The following is a 6,013-nucleotide window of genomic DNA, read 5'->3' as shown; positions in this document are numbered from 1 at the left end:
AGCTATTCGAAATCAACGGGAATCGTGGTCACAAGTCAGCGTCCAGATTCTGCCAGGGTGCTGCGACACCGTCTTTTGGTCCGTTGGACCGTGTATCGTGTTTGGGTCCATTAGAGGGCGCGTCCAGGGGGGGTGACGCCCAAGACTCTATAATTAGCAGCCGTCGCTCTCCTTAGGGTTTGGGGTTTTATTTAGTTCTTGATTTCCTCGTGAAACAGACATCGTTTTGCTGCAACTGTGCCGCCAAGGCTGCTTGCTGTGAACCAGGGCCCTAGTTCTTGATCTTGTTAGCCTGTGGCGATTAGTCCTTTCGAATAAAGACTTGAACTCCTTCTTGTTTTCATAAGCCTCATATTTATTTGCAATTTCATATTGCGTTCATCCCGTTCTTGCTTGTGTTCTCAATTCGCTTGCAGGAAAGCCTTCTCGGTGAGGTCAATCGCGTTCGCGTGGTTGATAACCAACGGAGCAGTGGTGTAACGGTTGCGGGGGTCCGAAACAGTCTTGGTTCGAAGCCTAGATCGTGAACGTCGAGTCTCCACCAATCGACGCTATCATACCTTTCGGAAGATCAGGCCTAGTCTACATCAAACCACCTAATGACTTAGTCAATTCGGCAAAGACTGAGACTACCAGACAGTCCGCCAGTTTACCGAACCATCCGATGGAGCACAAAGCAACAGCAGAAAGTGGGAAATGAGATGTTTGCCACTTAAGTAGGTGGGACCCACATGTCAACACGAAATGGGAAATATATCTCTCAGCTGAAGCCTCACTCTCTCACTCATCCTCTCATTTGCATCACTCTCTCTCTCTCTCTCTACTTACTCAAAGATAAGCAAGAACCCTAAAAACTAGAGAGGGAAGAGATTGGAGAAAGAATTGAAAAAGATGAAGGAGAGGAAGGAGGGGAGCAATAGCAGCAGCCCATGGACACCCTCCACCCGCAACCTCTTCATTGTGAGCTCAAGAAAAAGTATCTTCATTTCTTGGATTCTCCACCCAATGGCCTAATTCATGGATTTGTGTGCAAGATTGGAGATCTCCTGCTGGTAGTAGCTCCACCATATGTAAGTAAGTTCAAGAAGTTCCTACCTAGCTCATTCATCCAACAAGTTCATGGATAGTCCCTTGATCCATCTCATGGGTATATTGCAAGAGGGAGTTCATATGAAGCCAAGCCAAGTTTGGATGGAGAACGTATGAGCAAAGGAAGCTTGGATCTTTATCCTTTTGCTATGGAAGCTCACAGATCCTGGAGCTAAGGTTTTAGCTTAATCTCATGGTTCATCCCTAAGTTCTTGAACCCTTAAGTCGAATCCTAAAGCCCTAACCACACTTAGCAAAACAAGCTCTAACCCTAGCTATCTTGAGCCTAGAGAGCTACCTAAACTATCCTAGAGATATCTTGGACATGCATAGATCATAGTTGAGCACATCTAGGTCTAAACCCCAAGATCACCCAAGAGCATAGGTTCTATCGCCCGACTAACGAAGTATCCGCTAATCCCGAGTCTAGCCATCAATAGCCTGAATTCCTTTCTGAGCGACACAGCGGAGTGTTCGCTAAATTATAGAGGTGCACAACCAGGGAACCCAAGAGCACCAAGCCGATACCGGAGCGTCCATCACTCACGACAGAGTGTCCGGTGAATTATAGAGAACAGTAACCCAGTAACTCGAGAGAACCCAGTTCCTACCGGAGTGTCCGTCAATCGGTCGGACCATCCGATATTAGCAGCTAACCCTAGAAATGGCCATGTCCTAAACCTACCAGAGTATCCGTGGTTCCCACGGAGTACCCGACAACCTAAGCAGAACCAACCTAGAGACTACCCATCTTGGCACCCAGCATAGCGAAGTGTCTATCAGCCAGGACAGAGTGTCCGACAACACACAAAGAGTGTGAGATTACTCAACCAGCTTACCCAAAGAGCCAACAACACTAGGTTAAGCATAGTTTCAAAAGGCAATAGTAGAGTCATAGGTGAAAGCCTCTATCCCAAGCTCTAAGCCGTGACACGTTCCTAAGCTTTCCTCGGTAGTCCTCAGTCTCGATCCTCGTTCTCTTTCAGGAGCCAAGTAGCATGAGGAACGTGTGAGGGTTGTCGTCTACAACTTCGACTTCGTTCAAGCGGCAAAACCAGACAGGCACCCGACTATTATGAACCCTACTTTGGATACTTATCAAGTCGCATTATGAGTTATGCATTGCATGTAGAGTTGGATAATGAACTCTTTCACATAACACTTAGAGTTACTCTTTAATCTGTTAGAAGCCTTTCATCTTAACAATGGGAATGAGAACGCTTAATGCTTATTGTTTAGTTGCTTGGGCAACTGTAGAAGTCGAGCATGAGAAGGGAACTCATACTCGCGCGTGTAGGGTGCTACACCTGGACAATTAACTACTAAAACGAGTGAGGGTATAACTTGACTCATCTTACTAATCTAGCTAAGGAATAATATCCATAATGTGATAATGTTAATGATAACTTGGATATCTTGCTCATGAGAGGGGTAGGTCGTCGTGAGTGTGGCATCTCAGACAACATAGCTCATGGAGCAGTAAGGGGGATACATAAGTCCGAGTAGCCACCCATACAGACCACATATCGCGGATGGGGTCGACAAGCCGAGTAACTAATTGTGACATGTTTATCTGTAAAACTGACAACGGGGGTGGCATCGGTCGGGAATGTCCAGGACATTGACCAGGAACCCAGTCGAACCTTTCATCGAACACTCAGGCCAGATTAGGGAAATGTTGGAAGACGTAAGGCAACCCTTATCTCGTGCATGAGGTATGGTGGTTAGTCCCGTTATTCCGTGTGGGTACAGTTGTACACCTCTACAGAGTCTTGAAAGTCTGAAGTCCTTCGAGACGAAACTATTCAGTTGCTCGTTCTTTCTATACCCATGGTAGCATGAATAATGGACCATGAGCACTTTGTCATAATGGTAAGTATTATAATTATAATGTTGAGCATAGCATGTCATACTCTTAACGAACATTATTGCTTTTCGCACTTATACAAATGCCTGATAATTACCTTGTGCATCCACCGAATATTATATGTTGGAATTAAGTCCTGCGAGTACAAAATATACTCACGGTGCAGCCGTTAAGTTGTTTTGCAAGTGTTGCTGCCCGGTGGATGTGAGATAGCGCTCTATTCACCGCTGCATAGTAGACCTTGGATCGGGCGAATCCAAGATGAGCTACAAGTTAACTCTGATAAGAATTCGAGCGAGACATCGAAGAGCTGAGCCTAGGAGGGATAACAATGATTATATACATTATGTGAATTCTGTATAATAACTTTGTTAGTTGGGCATGATGTTGGATGTTATGTGTTGGTTTGCAACATGGGGTGTTCTTTGTCACTCGACCGTTAAAAAGATCCTGAAGCTGTCGCGGTGTGTCCCGCATGTGACAAGAATCAAGATATGAAGGGATGTGATTGACAGAGAATGAAGAGATAATATATGTGATTGGATAAAAAATTATTCTGTAGAAATTATCCATTGGGACCATGATTTCTACATATAATGTCAATGAAAATTAATAGCTATAGAAACTAAGGGCAATTTCTAGCATTGAGACTGCCCTAAGAAATGAAAACGGACGGAAACAGACGGAAAAACTCCTCTCCTATTTTCGTTTCTATATTTTTAGCGGAAACGGGATCGGGTTCGGGAAAAAAACGGAATTAAAAACGGATGGGGATATACGGAAATACGGAAACAGACAAATACGGACGGAGAGCCGAAACAATAAGTTAGAATAACATGATCAAATATTCATGAGTATACATGAACAAAGTCACAAAATAATATACACGTACGAAATTATCGGTCCAATATTCACTAGTATACCATGTGTTAACATGTTAACATGCATAATTTGTGATTAATAGGTTTATGAATATATCAATTTCTAGACATATCTCACATAGATTGAAAACGGGATGAAAACGGAATAAATACGGGTCAATTCTGAATAAAAACGGGATCTCACGGAAACGGACGGAAAAAAACCTTTCCCGTCGGAAACGGGATCCAACAAAGTAGAAAAGGGACGGAAGAAAGTAGAGAACGGAACTGATCTGAACTGGATTTTTTCGGTCCGTTTTCAACCTTAGTTTCCATATACAATGCTGGCTTAAAGAAGACAACCAAACAGTCCTCGCTGGGAGCCACATCCAGACATGTGCATCCGACCACAGGCATGGCATCGGTGCCTGGCCTAGGTGTGTTCCTAAGGTTGATCGAGAAGTAAACACACCCATAATGCTTGCTCGCCATCTTGCCCCGTGTCTTGTTAAAGTGGTCAGGGCCGTTCATCACTGCATACACAACAATTTCCGTCTGTCCAGTTCACGTGTTGTTGGATTCATTCATAATCACCACTTTCGTTGTGTTATGCTCAAACTTACATAGTCAAGGTTTTCGACTCTGTTGATTGGTTTTTCCAGCTCGAGATGCTTCAACTTTTGGTTTCCCACAGCGTTGAAGGACTCGGATCTTCATTCTGCTATCTTAAGCAAAGCACGAAGATTTTTGTCAACGATCGCCCGAGCAAGAGAATCTGTCATGTGTGCGGTCTCTGTTAATGCAACCCGTTGTATCGTTCACTGCTATAGAAAAACTTAACCTAGACGTTTTGTTTTGGGGCTCGGAGGCGGGCGGGCTAGTTGCCCGCCTCCATTATTGGGTGGCCAGGCAGTCTGCTCGACGCCCGTCTTGATTAATCTATGATTAACCGAGATGGTTACCTTACGACAACCGTCTCCATTAATGGATTAATCGAGACGAGCACCGTAAGCCAACAGCCTCGGTTAATCAATTATTTTCGGAGGTAGATTTCTCACTACCAGTAGAATTGCATCAACACTGAATTCTCACTACCAGTAGAATTGCACCGTAAGCCAATTGGCCTCGTTCGGCTTACCCTATATTTGGTTTATTCGGCTTCTTTTTTTTCAGCCGGAACAGTGTTTTTCTCTCACAACAATTAAGCCAGAACAGTGTTTTTCAGCCGGTTTCAGCTAAAATTCTGCCAGCCGAACGGGCCATTACCGGTAGATTTCTCACCTCTTTTCTCTCACAACGTTAAAATTACCTCCAACTATCATAGGTTTATCTAGGTTCAGAATCAAATCCATCAGCTCTAAGAAAAACACTTGTTTGGTACCCAACAGAAGTCTGATTCCTATTTTTGAGAGTGCTTGCTCGCTAGAAATGTCCGGATTTCTATTGCATCACCTCCGCAACCTCATTCTTTCAGCCTGTTCGCTTGTTGGTTTCAGTCAGCCCAAACCAGCCAGTCAACAGTATTTTCCTCTCACAACAAACCAGCACCGATTAGTCTAAACCAGCCCAGAAACCAACCAGCGAACATGCCCCTTGTTCCAGCACCGGGGCAAGGTATCCTATATATAGTGACAACAGAAGTCCGATTCTCTATCTCTGAGAGTGTATAGGATGGGACCTACTATATTTTAGGTGTCTGAAATTTTGCATCTAATCAGACAATAATTCTTATTCATTGAATCTAAATCAGATGGATTTGGAGCTTCTTCTTCCTTGATTTCTTTCATTCAGTTGCCAGGTGCCTTTGGTTCTGCGTTTTCAGGCATCTGCACTCTAGAAAAGCATGGTATATAAGATGCATCCAAACACGTCGAGAATTCCCACCAGATATCTTGCTCAGTTCGGCTAGTTGATGCTGATATGTTGTGAGAGAAAAATATAGTTACTTGGCTAAAAAGCAGTGTTATAAGTTCGAGCACAAGAGGAACTTTTCGGCATGGTAAACTGGGCCATGTTTAGATTGCAAAAAATTTCAACCCGATGAATAGTAGCACTTTCGTCTTATTTGGTAAATATTGTCCAATCGTGGACAACTAAGCTCAAAAGATTATCTCGTAATTTCGAACTAAACTGTGCAATTAGTTATTTTTTTTACATACATTTAATACTCTATGCAAACGGCTAAAAATTGATGTGA

This window comes from Miscanthus floridulus, chromosome 3 (assembly GCF_019320115.1).
Source record: "Miscanthus floridulus cultivar M001 chromosome 3, ASM1932011v1, whole genome shotgun sequence".
Lineage (NCBI taxonomy): Eukaryota > Viridiplantae > Streptophyta > Magnoliopsida > Poales > Poaceae > Miscanthus > Miscanthus floridulus.
This window is presented reverse-complemented; position numbering follows the sequence as displayed.